Source organism: Ambystoma mexicanum, chromosome 1q, assembly GCF_040938575.1.
Source record: "Ambystoma mexicanum isolate Mex_15411 chromosome 1q, UKY_AmexF1_1, whole genome shotgun sequence".
Classification (NCBI taxonomy): domain Eukaryota; kingdom Metazoa; phylum Chordata; class Amphibia; order Caudata; family Ambystomatidae; genus Ambystoma; species Ambystoma mexicanum.
In genome coordinates, this window is record NC_090922.1 from 1555129351 (window position 1) to 1555148075 (window position 18725).

Genomic DNA, 18725 nt, shown 5'->3' on the forward strand with positions numbered 1-18725 from the left:
GACATCCTTTCTACCAAACTAGCTCCATCACCTAACTGTACGATTAATATCCATACCATCTACCGTCCACCTGGCCCTTCCACCAACTTCCAAGGCCAAATTAACCACCTCGTAGGAAACAACATTAAAAAATCCACAAAATTACTCCTCTTAGGAGACTTAAACTTAGGACTCAACGACCTCAAGGACAAAGCTGCCCTATCTCTAGCTAAGGACCTCCACAACTTAGGATTCTCCCAAAAAATCGTAACGCCCACACATGCTAAAGGGCGCACCCTAGACTGGATCTCTGACCACAACTGCAACATATCAATCACCGCCAACACCAGCCTCCCTTGGACAGACCATAACCTCATCCTGTTAGATATCCCCTGCACTATAAGTAGTAGAGTGCCCACCAGAGCTGCGGCTACTCTAGCCCGAAGTGCCAAAAAACTCACAGCAGCCAATATCAGTGCACTACTCATACATGTCCTGTCTCAAGCCCCTCTTCTCAACAGACCCTTATACACTCGCTGAAATATTTAAAGACACTATCACAAGGGCAGTCAACACTGCCGTCCCCTTAGAAAGCAAAAAATGAGAAAAAATCCTTCCACTCCAACTCCTGGTTCTCAGAGGATCTTCAAGCAATGCGCACAGACAAACGCCAAGCGCTCAAGAACTGGCAACGTAACCCCAGCGACAACACAAATGATATATTCAAAACCCTAGCCAAAAAATACAAAGAGTCCATCTTCCTAGCCAAATCCGAAGCCTACAACCAACGCATCACTGCGGCCAACTCTCAATCTAAAGAGCTATTCTGTATCTTTAAAGAACTAACCATACCGCCCACTTGCCCAGATGAGATCCATGCTAGAAAAAATAAACCTCCTCCAAAAAAAGATATCACACCACTACAACTCCTTACCTAAGCAAAGTTCATACGCACATATGAATCATAGTCTCAAAGCCACCAACATTCCCAAGTTCACTTTCTCCGAAATCACCAATACTGAGACTATCAACATCCTTCAACATCTCAAACCCTCACTCTGTAAGGGTGACATATGCCCCCCAAAAATCATCAAAGAATGTGCTGAGCAGCTCGCTCCTCTCATCACAGCGTTCATTAATGCATCATTTAGCTTCAGGCATTTTTGTCCCAGACACCCTCAAAGAGGCCTAGGTGCGCCCCCTCCTAAAAAAAAACACACTTGTCCCCGCAAACCCTAACAACTATCGCCCCATAACCACAGTTCCATTCCTTCTAAAATTACTTGACAAAGCCGCCCATATACAGATCCAACACTACCTGGAATCAAACGCAATTCTAGGGAAGAGGCAATCTGGATTCCGTAAGGGACACGGAACTGAAACTGCCCTTCTAGACTTAAAAAACGAAATCACTAACATCCTAGACAAGGGCAAGCCCGCCCTCCTCCTCCTCCTCGACCTATCAGCAGCATTTGACCTAGTAGATCACGACACTCTCACCAACCATCTAACACACGCAGCACACTTTTCCAAGGACGCGGCCTCATGGGTAACTTCCTTCCTCCAAGGCAGAGCTATGAAAGTCTTCTCTAACATAGCTCATGCTGCACCATCCACCATCCACTGTGGGGTTCCTCAAGGCTTCTGCACGGCACCAACGCTATACAACCTCTTTACCAAGCCCCTATTCGACAAACTGGACGCTATGGGGATCACCTACACGAACTACACTGACGACACACAGATACTCCTGCCCCTGACTGGTAACTATCATCAAGACTCCACTTCCCTCCAACTAATCTACTCCACCATACAAGCCTGGATGGCCACCAACGGCCTCTGCTTGAATGGGGACAAAACTGAAATCCTCATCTTAGGCCAGAAGCCCACCCATGCCAACCTCAATCCACTCTACACTAACTTTAACATAGACAACTGCACTATCCCAGTCCTATCATCAGTTAAAACACTAGGTGTTCACATAGATGCCACCTTATCTATGGATAAACAAGTTAGCGCAATAGTCTCGGCTTCTGCACTGAGCACTAAACTCATCAATGCAATAAAACCGTTCCTTACAAAAGATAACTGCCTGTCCATCGCTAGAGCCACTATTGGAGCCAAACTGGACTACTGCAATGCGCTCCTAGCCGGCACCTCCAAGAACAACTTAGCAAGGCTCCAAACCACCCAAAATAATGCTCTTAGAGCAGCTCTCAGCATACCAAAAAGAGAACACATCACCCTAGCCAGGAAAGCCGTCCACTGGCTCCCAGTTAAGGACAGGATTGCTTTCAAAATCCTGACCACTACGCATACATGCATCAACCTCACAGCACCAACCTACCTATCTGACATGCTGTCTAGATCCCAATCCACAAGACCCACCAGATACACATACGCCAACTGTCTCACCATACCACGCATCAATAGATCCAAGGCCGGAGGTATAGGCTTCCCCTACCTGGCACCTAAGCTTGGGAACGCATTGCCCACCAACCTCAGAGCAGAAACATCCCTCCTCTCCTTTCGGAAACAACTTAAAACTGCTCTCTTCAACTAACTTGTGCACCTGACCACCACTACGATCTCTATGTACAAGTACTCAAGCATAACCATTACCCAATGTAACCAAGGGTACAACTGCCTGTAACTAAGTTTAAGAAACACTGTAACCAGCGCCACGATGCCTTCGGTCTGATGTGCGCTTAACACATGCGAATAAATAAATAAATAAATAAATAAGGTGATGACATCCCAAAAGCAAGTGAAAATGCCCTACAGGAGGGAGAAATATATTTCATAGATGGGTCAGTATCAATAAACCCTGAAACGGGGGAAAAACACGTCGGAATGGCGGTAGTGCGCATGGAGGAAGATGACTATGAGACGATTGTGCAAAAGCGCCTCCCATCCCATTATTCAGCACAGGCAGCAGAATTAACTGCCCTGATTGAAGCACTGCACACAGCCAAAGGCTGTGCGGTGACAATATACTCAGACTCAGCCTATGCAACTACCACAGTGCACTCAGGGTTGTCACGGTGGCATAGACGAGGATTCAGGAGGGCAGACGATTCTCCAGTACAGCATGCTACATTGTTGAATGAGCTAATAGATGCATTAGCAGTACCATCGGTAGTGGCAGTGGTGAAATGCCAAGCCCATACCAACAACACAGATGCAATCTCATTGGGAAACGCGGCAGCCGACGCGGCAGAGAAGGAGGCCTCATATTTCAATGTGACACCAACACTCGAATGCATTGTAAAAGCAACCACCATAGATCCACAAGAAGAAGCATACAATAATACCCCAATAGCGCAGATTATAGAGTTACAAAAGAAGAGCGCCCCAAGTGGAGCAAGAACTGTGGAGCAAACAGGGATGTAAACAATCAGCCACAGATCTCATTTGGAGACAGGAGACAACAGGAAAAGTTGTAATGACTATAGAGTTACTAGGAATAGCATTCCAACAGCTGCATTTCCCCGGCCATGTAGCAAAGCAACACATTGCCGCAGACATCCAGGAACACTGGTTCGTCCCCAATATGCAAGAGCAGCTGTCGAAATTCTTTGTACAATGCATAACATGTCAAACATATAATTCAGGAATGACATTAAGAACACTGCACGGTACCCTGCCCCGACCAACAGGACCATTTAGAGAGCTCCACATAGACTATGCTGATATGGGAGAGCGGTGTAATGGAGCAAGATATTTGATTGTGGTGGTGTGCTCCTTTTCAAGATGGGTGGAAGCGGGCCCATGTCCCCACCCAGACGCAAAATGTGCGGCCAAGTTCCTTGTGCGGGAGGTGTTTTCACGATGGGGAATATGCGATGTCATTAGATCAGACAACGGAACGCACTTTGTGAATGACCTCTTTAAGGAAGTGACATCACTTTTGGGGGTAAAACACAAACTATGCTCAATTTATCATCCAATGGCGGATGGGATGGTAGAAAAAATCAACGGATTATTAAAGAGTAAGTTATCTAAGCTGTGTAACACATTGAAGAAAAACTGGGTGTATTGCTTTCCCCTAGCACTGTTCCAACTCAGGACACAACCATGTAAAGACCACCATCTAAGCCCCCACGAAATTGTGACTGGGAGGCGAATACACACGCCAGTATCCCCGATTAGAAGAGCATCGGATGCGCACAGGGCTGCCACAGTGCTGGGGGAAGAGTTCAAGGAATACCTGACCCAGTTAACATGCGCAGTACGCAGCATAGCACGACAAATAGCATCGCCTTTTACTGAAAATGTGGCTACTGATGCTACCACACCAGCTAGAGACAGTTCAAGCGGGCCACTGATGCCAGGAGCACATGTATACGTCTGCAGCTTTGTGAGAAGGTGGAATTAACCCAGGTTTCATGGCCCTTATGAGGTCACCTATAGTACACCCACCGCGGTGAAGGTAAAAGGATTGACGTATTGGGTGCACTTATCAGATGTGAGGAGGGCAAACGATAGTACAAACCCCCAGGAGGAGCAAGATGGTGCCACTGGGACCACAAATGAGGTTGAAAAAAGATAATAAAATTGTCAGTAAAGAGAATATGCTGAGATAAAAGTTATATGTATTTTGTCCTGCACAACTTATCTCCTCCCTCCATCTTTTCTGAGTTCTCCTCCTCTCCTCTTCAATTGGTCGAAATATTCTCCATACACCTCAACTGTCTCTCCCCCTCTATCTCCCACCTTCGTTCCAATTATTGTTCCACGCTTTTTCCATCACTATTTTACTACCATCTTCTCTATAGCAAAAGTACATGTGGAATGGAGTAAAAGAACAAACATGACTAAAAATGATGATTAAACATGAAGTTGAACAAAGAATGTAAATACATGTATACATTGTGGTGGCTTAACACATTTATATTGCCCCTCCAGGTGGAAAATGGCCCAACGACATACAATCGCGGAGAACGAATTAATGTTATATAGTGATAGGGTCGCCATTAGGGCTAAAAGGTTCAGTAACGTTGAATGTGTTTTGAAATGTGCTGCAATTTTGATGTCGATAATGTTGTTTTTTGCAGCTTGGTATTATACCCTTTTATCTTTTGTTAATGACATGAAAAGGGGAGGAAGCGGGGCTAACATGATACGAGAAGGATCGCAAATGATATGGACTGGGGTAAAGACTATATGGAAAGAGTCACATGAGATTAATGTCAATAAAACAGATGTGATGCAACCCTCAGAATACATCACTGCAGGATCAACAAGTTTGTCAGTGTTACGTTTCAATGTAAATATGAGTAATGATTATGGATATAACGAATATGATGGAGATTATTATTGGTCAAATGATTTAATTAACACTAGTGTTAATGCACAGATAAACATAAACCCGACCTCACACAACATTGCTGCTACTGATGAAGATACACATGCCATTTTGAATAGTGATGATACAACCTGGGCTGGAATGTTTCCAATACATTACAAAAGGGTGAAAAACAATAACCAGGAAGGGAGGAGGAGGAGAAAAAGGGGGGCGGGAGGGAAAAGATATGACATCTATCATGACCTGGCGTTAGATGAAATAGAAGATCCCCGCCACCCTGATCAAGCAAATAAATGGTATTCCGACATGAGTGCCACGACGAAGCAAGCAACAAATGAAAGCTGCTACTTCTGTTCACTCATTCCGCACGCATCAGGAACACCAAAAATGTTAGTACCGCAGGAAGTGCCCTTGTCGGAGGCCCAATGTTTAATTCATCTGCTTTTATGCAGAATAAAGAGCACGTTCCAAGCACACACCGTCACATTGAAAAAACTGGAGAATGAGAAGACGTGCACAAGCAGACGCCAAGGAGTAATTTGACTCAAAGAACCATTTCTTGTCATCAAGGGGACGCGATATGCAGAAAACAAGTGGCACGAAGAAACAATTGAATGCAAAGCAGAAGCACTTTGAGGCCTATCAAATGACACTTTCCAATGGATAAAAGAGGTATGTGACCCTATCTGGTCGCAACATGTCGCAAAGCTAACGTGGGTCACAGCGATAGAAAAACCTATCAAAATACAAAAAGAAGTGCCACATGAACTGTGTTTCCGTGGGGAAGGGAAGGTGACCATGGGGGAGACCAGGAGATGTAACAAAACTGTAATAATACCCGACATGAAGAAAGGCACAGCTGCACTAATGGACATGTATTGGGTTTGCGGCAAACAAGCTTACCTGCACCTCCCTGCATCGTGGAAAGGAACTTGTGCTCTAGCCACCCTCCACACAGCCCTGATGGTAATACCAGAAAGCCACATCCAAGGGTCAGCAGGGCAATCGGCTGGCATATCGGCAGCAGAGCAATCGGCTGGCATATCGACAGCAGGGCAATCGGCTGAACCATCGACAGCGCCCCAACTAATAAGAACAGAAGCTCCAGCATATGAACTATTGTCAGAATATGAACTAAAGAAAAGATTGACACGAAAGAAAAGATCCTCCAATTACATCTCATCCGAATCATCGAAACTCCTTGCTGAGATCCCGCAGAAATACAAGCTCTTTTCATCAGCAGAGACATTCTTCGCCTCACTTCTTGTCCTGGGACTACAAGCACGAGCGAACGCCAAATGGTTGCAGATAGTGTGCTGGAAGGTCATTCAACTGGCCAACGACAATGAAGAGGGGTTCAACGTGATAAAAATAGAGCTCCGTGCGCTGCGCCTAATGACAATGCAAAACAGATATGTCCTAGATCTCCTCACGGTGATGGACGGCGGTGTTTGCCGGAAAATCGGGGGGGTGTTGCACATTCGTACCAACTGAAGATGCTGATAATGGGACACTCTCACATGTGATAACAGCAGTACACAATCTAGGAGAGAGACTGAGAGCCGAAGGAGGAGCAGAAGAAAGCACGTGGTTCGACAATCTGTTCAATTGGATACCATCATGGGTAAATGTGGCAATGAAAATACTGATCCCCATCATCGTCTTTGTGCTCCTGTTCTTTTGTGTGTGCCAACTGGGACTACGGTGTTGTGAGAAAAGCATGCCGACCTCAGCTATGATGATGGTAACAATGGGCCGTCCGACAACGGTAGCTACCATGATAGATGCACAAATGCAATCAGGGGAATACACTACACCACAATACAGGATGACAGCAATTTACAGGCAATATGGGGATACAGTTGATAATTTGCATCATACAGCGATAAAAGAACCAAGGGAGTTGCAATGGTAACAAGAAGTATGGGTAGATCTAGATGGGGATGGAGGTATTTACTTAATGTGTACACCAGATGAATATGCCAGAAGAGGAAATAGCCTAAGAAGTGTATGCAGAGCATGGATGCCCATAAAAGGCACCCCCGCGTGGGACGAGGCTGTGGCAGAAGCTGAGTACTACCGAACGGAGAATGAAAAGAATAAAAAGTAGAAGTATTTGTTACTTTAGATGTAACGAAAGGGGGGAATGTGTGGGAGCTAAGGGCCAATGGTCCCCTCTCTACCATCACTTCTCAGTACAAGACTCGGACCAAGTGCCGCTAGTGGTGGGTGCACCCCTCGCCCTTATGCAATGTTAACGTCGGGTTACATTCGCGTAGATGAGACCACCAAGCAGGACACAGGGCATCCATTTTTTGTACCCCCTTTCCGACTCCATCTTGGTAACCAGGCCTCACTGCGATAGTACAAAATGCCTTTCTCCCTTTTGCCCAACATGAGCCAAGCACATAGCTCGTCCATCTCCACAAAAGTGTCCTTGCCCTCTTACCCTCGCCAGTTGAAACTTATTGCCATTCTAACCCTGTGTCCTTGCAAGGCATTCCTTTCATGTGCCAGACTGCCAACCATGCTATGAAGCCCACCCAACCGACCCCCAACTAACATTAGACCCCTGCTGCAGTATATCGTGCCCAATACTAACAAGTGCCACATACCTGAGATTCTTGTTAGACTAACCCTGTAGTTCAATGACAGTATTATAGTGGTCAAGGCCCGTAAACCTGTGACCTGTATAACCCAAATGTTGTAGATGATATAAACTCTTGAGTGATTTGTAAAATGACATGATACACTACTGAGGGTCTTTTGATTAACCATTATTTAGTGCATGCATTACTCAGAATGTATTTTCTTATCTTAGCTAAGATAGTGACCACCGTGTTTCACAGCGACCTGACCTTCACCCATCCGGAGCACAGATGTCTGACGTCAATCCTCCCACCAACTAAGCAACCAACCCGGAGGAAGAGATGATGCCCACACCTAAGACACCACCCCGGCTGACCAATCCAGGTCCAACGTAGCATCATATGTTAAAGATGTCAATGTACTATATAAATGTGTTGTAACCTTGATGTGGTCAGAGCGCTCTCAGAGATCTAGATAAACTTTTCCTTGAACTCTTGCAGCTTGCTCTTTTGTGCTTTATTCCCTGTCCAGGGAGTGTCTGTTTTATTCATTTTACACGTGTAAGACAGGGAAGGCACAAACAATATTTTGTTTGGTTTCCACCCTGGTCTGGGCAGAATCGAGCAGGTCTTGAATCTGTATCTTTTAGTATCACATTTTGGGCCTCATTACGACCCTGGCGCTAAGGGATTACCGGTACCGGTACAGGTAATCCCTTAGCGCCTGATTACGAGGTCCCTTTGCGGGTTCCCACCTTAACGGCTGGTTTTACCAGCCGTTAAGGAATGGATCCACAAAGGGACCTTGATGCTAATTACGGTACTGCAATTTGCAGTACCGTAATTACCGCCTTCCCATTCCCATTATGCCCTATGGGGCAAAAATAGGAATGGGGAAGGGCCATGGTGAAATGGGGAAGTACCGCCCGCCAACCTTGGAATGGGGTGGTACTTCCCCATTTCACTATGGCGGACTCGTTACAATACCGGCAGCAACCATGGTGCTAATAGCGCAATGGTTTAGCGCCGGTGTTGTAATGAGGCCCTTTGTCTTTTGTAAGGACGAGGTAGTTTACCTCGCATTAATGGACCTAAGCACAGCGTTTGATAAAGTTGATCATACTAAGTTATGGGCCATGCTTGAGTCCATGGGTTGCCCAGGGGACATTTTGAGAGTGTTGCAGGAGATCCTCTCAGACAACAAGGCTAATGTCTGCTTTGGACCGAGGGGGTAGGTGTACAGAGTGGTTTGATATCTTGCTGGGCGTCCACCAGGGGTGCATTTTAGCCCCCATACTCTTTACCTTGTACATTAATGGCCTGTTGCAGGCTTTGCTGGAGAGTGGGGCGGACTGCATGAGAGTGGGGGGTAGGTCATTCCCGTTATTAGCGTATGCGGGTGATACAGTACTTATGGCCAGAACTCACAGGGCCTTGCAGGCTTTGGTTGATGCTTATGCTTCCTTTATGACCAGTCTAGGTCTTAAAATCAATACCACTAAATCAGCGGTCATGAGCTGTAGTAAAGGTAGAAAGCTCAACAAGTGGCGCGCCACAGTGTGCAAGGGAGGAAGTTATCCCAAGAGAGGCCGAGTATGATTACCTGGGGGTCAGGTTTTCAGAGACCCTGACTGGTACAGTGCATGTAAAAAAACAGTCCTTTAAAATGTGCCAATACCTGGGGGTGCTGTCCAGTTTTTGTGCTAAATGTAAGGGCCAGTATATGGAATTGTCTCTCAAGGTTTATACTATGCATGTAAAGGCAGCCACGCAATAGGGGGCAGCTTTATGGGGGTATTGTAAACCTGGGAACATGCTGGCCAGGGAAAACCGTTTCTTTAAAAAGCTTCTGGGACTTCCAGCCTCTACCTTTTGTGCCTTGGTGCAGAGAGAATCTGTGGCTTAGAATATGGGGGAAAAAAATGCCATGCTGTGTCACTTTATTATTAAAGGCACATTGAATAAGAACCTGTGGCATAGTATACCTTGGCTGAGGTCCGTGAAGGAGTCATTGTGCAAGACGAATGTGCTGGTAGAGCTACCTCTCACTTTCATGTTACTGCCGCATGAAGTAAGATTATTTAAGAAAGCAGTAACCAGGGAAACCGTGGCCAAACACACACACATGTAGTACAGGTGCCACAAGGGGATAGCGTTCACTTGCTCATATGTGGGACATTAACCGTACAGCTGTACCTCGAGTGAGCGAGGGAAAAACACCATGGCTGGCTCATCACAAGAGTACGTTTGATTGTTTACGGTTGGGAGGCAATACGGCGAAATGGGTGGGTTATCTGGATGACCCAAGTTGCCCTGTGTGTGGCACCCCGAACGAAAATTTGAGTAATTTTATTCTGTTTAGCCCCGCCTATGCCAAAATAAGAAAATGGATGATTCTGCAAGTCAAAAAACGCACAGATTTGCGTCATTATAGGCCAGCCGTGATTTTTCTATTAAAGGCAGAAACGAAATTGACGGCTTGGGCCCTGTTGTTTTATAAGAAGGCTGCCATGTACCAAAGAAGGGGGCTTTTAGGAGGTCAAGACGCTACATTTTAGAATTATGTAAATTATGTGCTTTTATTATAATGCAATGGTGTTTGATGTATCTAACATGTACTAATGAATGATGTCTTAATTGTCTGTTTCGTTCTATGTATGTGTTTGATGATTTTTTTTATTCGAATAAACATTTATATCACATCACAAAGTAAAGACTACAATACTCTGCCTGGTGAGACTCTGCCAGGCGGCAGCTGCAGCCCTCTTTGCTGTTTTTTCAAAGCTCATCAGAGCTCCCAGTCATACTCTGGACCACCAGCCAGCTCCAGGAGTGGCCACTGAGCCCAGAGCACACAAGCATCCAGCGCTGGGGAGCTGACCGCCAGTCCTGCCCGAGGCTCTGCTCCAAGGAGGCCTGCGCCCTGGGGGCACCGTAAGGTACTTTTGCTTTAATTTGACATGATTCCAAGATAATCCCACACAGCACCGATCATACTTAAACAGAGCTTCCCAAAGGCAGCCTCCTAACGGCGTGCTCTGTGTAGAGTGTGCTCAAGTCCAATTTGAACAATACTCTCAGTGAAACAAAACACAGGGCTTGCCTTGCAGCCCTCTCCCGCCCCTGTGATTCCTCGTTTTCCAATTTGCACTTCCTTGCAATGCCTCCATGCCACACAGGTACGGAAAGGCAAGCTATGCGTTTTAGGAAAGGATGCTCCAGATGGAACATGAGACTTTCGTTTTTTCTCATTAGGTGAGAGGTGGCTGCAGTCAGCCAGCCATGCCCGTTGCTAAACAACCTTCCCCTCCCCCGAGCAGAACCATGTAACTATTTTACCCAGCTCTAACCATTGCTAAGCAACCTTCCCCTCCCCCGAGCAGATCCATGTAACTATTTTACCCAGCTCCAACCATTGCTAAGCCACCTTCCCCTCCCCCGAGCAGATCCATGTAACTATTTTACCCAGCTCCAACCATTGCTAAGCAACCTTCCCCTCCCCTGAGCAGATCCATGTAACTATTTTACCCAGCTCCAACCATTGCTAAGCAACCTTCCCCTCCCCTGAGCAGATCCATGTAACTATTTTACCCAGCTCCAACCATTGCTAAGCAACCTTCCCCTCCCCCTGAGCAGATCCATGTAACTATTTTACCCAGCTCCAACCATTGCTAAGCAGCCTTCCCCTCCCCTGAGCAGATCCATGTAACTATTTTGCAGCGCAGCACACTTTGTAGAAGCTCCAGTGGCAAATGCTTGCACCCTGGGCATAGCTGCTTGGGCTGCGCTGCCCTGTCTGGGAAAAGGCCAGTGCGGTGGTCTCATTGTCCCGGAGTTCTGTGATTCTAGCGTGCACCCGGACTGCAGCTTCGGTCCGCTAATAGCAGGAGACCCAGGAATGGTTCCCCTCGGCACACCAAACAAACTGGACTGGTGTGACTGGTACTGGACCTGCACACAGAGGGTATGGAGAGACAGGAGGTAGGAGGGGGCTGTGCTAAATGATTCTTGACCGTGTAGTGTCTGTCTGTTTGAGTGCCCTTTCCCGGGCATGCTTCTTTGTTTTTTACTTCCAAAGTGCATGCAAGCAGCCAGCTAGACAAGGCAATGTGTTGTGCAGCGTACATCAAAAGACTGCAACTGCCGGTGTGAGGGGAGGTCCCAGCGGAGCTTGAAGTGGGTGTTAATTAGATTGCATTGCAATGCAGAGGCCTACAGCGGGAGCAAATGCAGAGACTAGAAGGCTTCAAGCTGCGGTCGAGGATCACTGACGCTCCCGCTAATAATTCCTAGACAGTCACCACAGAGGAACGTGGCGCGTTATCCCAGAAAATCATTTCAAAATTCAGCGCTCTGCAACAGATTCAAAACATATTTTTCTGGCTGCAAGGCGAGTGATGGGGTCAAGTGGTCTCCCTGCCAGGTCATTTTAGTTAACCAGCTCCATGTCCCTCCGGTTTTTTTGAAGGTGGGGGCGGATCTGTCTGTGCTTTAGCATGTACACAAGATTTAAAATGTGCACAATATATTTTATTTTAATTAAAATGTTTTATTGGTTTCAAAGTCAAACAAACAAAATAAATTGTAAGTAAAAACAGAGTAAAAAACCTTTAACATTACAACATGGACATTCCTTCCATAGTCATTCTTTATCTATCACAACTGGCTTCATTTCCTCCTATCTAGACACTGGTCCTAGCATAAATGTGCACAATATGCACCAAATACGTGGCAACCTGTCATTGCTACCGACATATTAAAACCCTTTCAGTTCATGGCCGTACATCCCAAGTGACCCGTGTGCAGTGTCAACGTTGCTGGTGAGAAAATACCACTGGCTTTAAAGTCATACATGAATGAACCGCATGCAATGCTGGGACTCTGAGCAGGATCAGGGATCCACAAGGAGTTCTTTGAGTGTTCAGGGCGACAACAAAAGTGAACTAGAAAGCTAAGTAGGTAGCGCAGCAGGTTGAGTAACTGTTGCTGAGATGTTATATGTTCAGTTGTGCCTACAGATTCTTGGGCATTTGGTTGAGGGTTCAGTGCCTGAGTGATGATAAGTGAGGGGCAGCAGGTGCTGCACGCTGTGCACCGTTCGCAGATACACTTGCAGTGCCTTAATAAGACTGGCAGCCTTTATGGGCATTCCGTCTGATATCTTTATTTACGTACCTCAAGGGTGATTGAGAGTGCTGAGTGGTGCAGTCCTGCAGTCACTCCTTTACCTGTGTGGTCCTGTGCAGAGTCTGTCTACTCTGTTTATGCTGACTGACTGGGTGGATCCAGCTTAAAAAGCCAGTTTGGCCATGGACTGGCCACGGAGTAGTGCTGAGTGGTGCAGTCCTGCAGTCACTCCTTTACCTGTGTGGTCCTGTACAGAGTCTGTCTACTCTGTTTATGCTGACTGACTGGGTGGATCCAGCTTAAAAAGCCAGTTTGGCCACGGACTGGCCACGGAGTAGTGCTGAGTGGTGCAGTCCTGCAGTCACTCCTTTACCTGTGTGGTCCTGTACAGAGTCTGTCTACTCTGTTTATGCTGACTGACTGGGTGGATCCAGCTTAAAAAGCCAGTTTGGCCACGGACTGGCCACGGAGTAGTGCTGAGTGGTGCAGTCCTGCAGTCACTCCTTTACCTGTGTGGTCCTGTACAGAGTCTGTCTACTCTGTTTATGCTGACTGACTGGGTGGATCCAGCTTAAAAAGCCAGTTTGGCCACGGACTGGCCACGGAGTAGTGCTGAGTGGTGCAGTCCTGCAGTCATGACAGGCAGGACAGCGGTGCCAGCGGTAGATGGGCCTGAGGAGCTCCGCCTAAGGAGTGACCGTCCCCGCCGCAATGGACCTTGCAAGCTGGAGAAAGAGAGCGACCTGCTTCTGGGAATGGAGGAGGCAGCAGAGAGGAAGGTAAGAAGAAGGCGGGGACCTTAACTCGCTCGGTTCTTGCTGCGTTACCCACTCCCGAGCCGAGAAGTAGACTGCCTGAACCCCCCCTACAAAGATAACAAACAGTAAATATTTAAATTCACCAGTGAAATCTGTTCTAAGCGCTCCCCCGATACTAACGACGGCCCAGCACTTGACGTGCCCTGTGTTCACTTCCATGTGGACAGCGGGACCAAGCCTGTCGAGGGAGGACAACACCAGAGACATAGCTCTCAACTCACCCGCTTTTGGCGGGTGTCACCCGCCTTGAAAGCAGATTAATCACCCGCTAGGTCCCTCATACGCCCATTCACTTCTGTGGGCCCCTCTCCCGCCAAAACAAAAAACGGGTGTTTTCACCCGCCTTGGTGACAAAAAAGGTTGGGAGCTATGCCAGAGAAAGGAAAGAAAGGCAACTGGAAAGAAGAAATGCACGAGGCAGTTAACTCCAGATTGTAGGCAGCTTTAGAGTACACAATCCTCGGCCCTACTCACCATCAAACCCAAATCGATAGTAAAAGATGCAAAAATGGCAACAGCAAAGGAACTGTGTGTACAAGAGCAGGAGGAAACTCTAGTGAATTTGGGTAGAGCTGAGGTGGACCTTCTGAGAGCAACTCCAATACTAGTCTCACCTCCTATCGTACTATCACAACTTTGTACAGTGGAGATAGAAATACATAAGGGAAGACAGAACCCGGCACTGAACATATCAGTGATTGCTCCGCTGGAGGGGGGTCAAGTGGAGAACATGGGGGCTCGGACCTCCTAAACTCACTAGCTATTAGGGGGAGGGAGAGGGAGACAGACCTGGTTGTGGAGAGAAATCGCCAGAGTTCAACTCCAGCAACAAGGGACCTGGTAATAGGAGAAATACAGAGTGGCAACAACGCGGACGAAACCTTAAGGGGGAATAGAGAAAGGCTCAATGAGGACGTAATCAGAGGAGTTGATACTGGCATCTGCCGGCCTCGACCCACAGTTGACGGTCAGAAATAACAAAAAAAACAAAGTAAAAACGGTGACCTTAACAAAACAAAAAAAAAATGGAAGCTGGGTAAACATCAAAGAAAACCCTATTATAGGGGCTCAAGTCGCAAGACACTGCTAACGCATATGGCCAAGCAAAGTGGTCAGAATCCTCTAATAAACTTCTTCCAAAAAAGGGCACCAACGCGGATTTGACATCTAATGAAATATCGGCCGTGGAGCTGCCCGAGGGATGGGTGGCTGTTGAAGATCCCACTCAGATAGTGGTGAACATGACTGTCCCTCAAGAGGGGGTTTTAAGAATACCTGAAACAACCTCAACACCCCTGAGATGGCATTACAGGAAAGCACCAGCTGCCACGACACCTGTCACTCCACAAGCTCCGGAATCAGGGCAGGAGCCCGGGGGTTCAACTGCAATCCCTACAAGGGGATCCGCAGGCAACTCCTGGGAATCAAGGGTGGGGAAAAGGGAATTAACCCCCCAGTGAATGAAAACCTCCTGGTGAACCTTGACAATCTGAGAGCAAAAAAAGGCTTTCAACCGGGTGAGAAAGAGACAAACTCATTTAGGAAAACCTTGGCAACTCAACCAAACTCAGAACGATATGAGAAAACAACAAGATGACCCAAGGATTCTGACTCCCCCATTCATTTAAGACGAGCACGGGAGACATCACAAAGTGTCATCCGACAAACACCACAAAAAAAGCCAGACTTAATGGCAATAATATTGACTGTGACGATAGCCCTTGCGCCCTTTAGTAAACAGTATGAAGCGCTGCATGAACCATTGAGAGATCAGACTAGGATCATCGAGCTAATGCACACTAAACTGTCATATTTAGAAAAACCCTTACGGTTAGTGAAGCAAGAAAAGAGAATACAAGGGAGCAAGGGACATCTTGGGCGGATGACGGAGTGAAACCAGAGTCTAGAGTGACAAGAGAGAGCAACCTCCCCTGGGCAGGGGGTAGGGTTGAGGGGGATTGTGCATGCTGATATTGAACATCAGAAGGGGGGGTTACTAATCTCTAAACCCAGCGTTCAAAAGGACTCTGAAAAGCTTGTGAGTGTGCAAGATAACGGATGCATCAACCTGGACCAACTGAAAATACCCTCAACCTTAACAAATGCGACGGTGGAAAAGATGCACCAACGCCAGTCCAGTAGAAAGAAAACAACAAGAGCTTGGGAGCTTCTTCGCCCAAAGACCCAAGATTGTCGACAAACAGCCTCAAAGACTGGTCATTGTCCTGGACAAAAGAATTCTGATGTGGTGTTTCTCAAAGTGGGTAATTCCCCAGAACAGCCAAGACATATGGCTGTGGCGAAACGTAAAACCAAGAAGCCAAAAACAACAATTTAGTCAGCGCAAAAAAGTCAAGTTGCAAGGAAGAGAAAACATTCAGAAGATCCTAAAGAGGATGAGGAAGCTGCTATTTTAATGGCCTTAATGGACTTAAGCACCTATACGGTCGAAGACTCTGAATCTAACCTTCCTCTGTTCAAGGTAGGGTTAGGAAAGATAGGAGCAGAGAGTCCAGACCGCATGAGGGGAGAACACACAAAAAAAGTGCAAGTAACAGAGAACCTGGACGCATCATTTAGAACCTTGGAAGAAAATAGAAAGATCTAGGATGACAACACCAGAACATTTTCAATGAAGAGGAACAAATGCAAACCTACCTCAGAAAGGAGCCAAAATAGGCAACCCCCCCCCCCCCAACTACCGAAGCCTTTGAAAAAGAAATCAGCAGATAGGAGTAAGCAAGAGACTTCTTGTAGTCAAAGTCCGAGGAGAAGAGAAAGGCATGTCTCTGGAGGATAGCTCACTGGCAACATGCTTGCCTTGGGAGCAAGACGACATGGAGCAACACAGGTTCGATCCCGGGTCCGCGCTTAGAACCCTCTGCGTATTAAGCGTGTTATAAATAACCTATCATATCGTATCATAACACAGGAGCTAGGGCCGCTCAAGGCACGGCATGAGTAGGGAAAGGACTGAGAGAGTAGAGATCAAACGAATCAAGAGTAAGTGTATTTTCAAACTAGAAAGCATCAAGGCTAAAAGAGACAGATTTACGTTAAGCAGGAACACAACGCTTAGCATCTTCAACCAGGTTCCTAACCTACGACAGCTTACCTCACATGATCTTAAAATCATCGAACCTTGTGAGAGTGGGCGCAATGACCATGCTTACCTTCACATAGCCTCTTTGATAGTGAGAAATATCTATACCAAGGAAGCGAATAATCTCTGCATCCTAGGATATGACCTGAAGGAACTAAGGGAGGGTAGCATGCCTCGTGGACAGGCCGATCAAAGAAACGTCAAAAGGGGGCTACGCGAACCCAAAGTGACAAGAGGGCATGAACCTGAGAATTACATCAGAGCAGAGGATAATCAAGAAGTTGGGAGAAGCACCACCTTAAAAGCTGCACAAACAGAGCATCGCTAGAAGGGCAGACAAAGAGCCCGAATGCAAGATGAAAGGGGACACACCGCCCAACAGTTGAACAACAGGGAAGCCCAACCAAAATCGTCAAAATGCCTGGAAAGGTGGCCCAAAGGACCAGGGGAAAAAACAAGGATCACAATTGATCAAAGCCCCAGGAGACATACACTAATGGAACCGGAGAGTGGATAGGAGGTAGGAAGAGCAGGTACGCAGCAGAAGTGTACCCGGTCTTCCAAAGCACCAGCGAAATCACAGGAGTTCTAGCAACCAGCAGGCAGAAAAACCCTGGTTAGCCCAATACAGGAGAGGAAACATCTCATCATGGGCTCGTGGAATACCAGAGGGTTTAGCCACTTGACTGCCAGAACTGGTGTGAACTTGGGAAAATGTGATATCCTGTGTTTACAGGAGATGTGGTTGCTGTATAAACCTTATCTAGATGGTTATGCACTGACTTTCACGCCTGCACAGAAGGGGATCGTAGGTCGTCCAAAGGCCGGTCTCCTGACAGCGCTCCGATCGGGAAGTGGTTTAGAAATTCAAGCGGACATCCATCAGTCATCCTACCTTCACGCGTCTATAATTACGTTGTAATGAAGGAAGAGAGAAGACAAGACATCATTCTGATAGTTAACACCTATTGGAATCCAGCGGAGATTGCAACAGAAAAATATCTGATAATCTGTTGGAAGAAGAGTGCGAACGCCACCAAGTGAAACACATCATAATAAATGGCGATCTAAACTGCCCATGCATGGATATAGACAGAACAAAACCAACTAACCTTAGTGCAGTGGCGGCCTGGGAATGAGGGAAGAGATGGGAAAGCCTCATGGAAAAATGGGACTTACACAATCTCCATTGGCTGAGATCAGAGAACAATAGGGTGATAGCCACTTGGCAAAGAGACAAGCAACAAGGGACTATTGACCATACTGTCGTATCAAAGGAGCTCCTAAACTTGATAAAAGCCTTTAAAGTGGAGAAAACGGAAAACAGAGACCACAATTTACTGGTAACAATTTAGCACCCGCAATGACCGGCGAAAAGAAACATGTTAAACGGGCTGGAAGCCTGTCCTAGAGGCAACCGCCTGAAATTAACGGAACACAGTATTTGTCACGAGTGGGTCTGTGAACGGACAACGGTCCCGCAGCAAGTGTCGGTCCGGCAACCCTTTCATGTGGAGTAAATGGAGGTTGCCATGGAGATTGACAACTAAGGCATTCCTCTCGAGTCACGTGAAGAACCGGCGTACACTACGACGGCCTGTTCACGTTCTGTCTCTGCCCTTCCAGGAAGTTAAATAGTCGTCCCTTCCTGTGCTACAATGCTACTATTTGAAGTTATGTTCTATCCCTTTCCTCTAACGAACTCCCTTTCGTCCTTGCTTGAGACATGTGTGAAAATCTGGCTTTTGACTCCTGCTTCGTTTTTTAGATCTGACCTTGCCTCTCGATTTTGCAAAAGTTTT

The 18725-nt window shown here is 46.8% G+C and overlaps 1 protein-coding gene across 1 annotated transcript in view; it reads left to right on the forward strand.

Annotated features, from left to right (window-relative positions):
- Positions 1–18725, forward strand: part of LOC138552311 (zinc finger protein 432-like) — a 694217-nt gene that overhangs the window by 85722 nt on the left and 589770 nt on the right. The gene's annotated exons all lie outside the window — the stretch shown is intronic.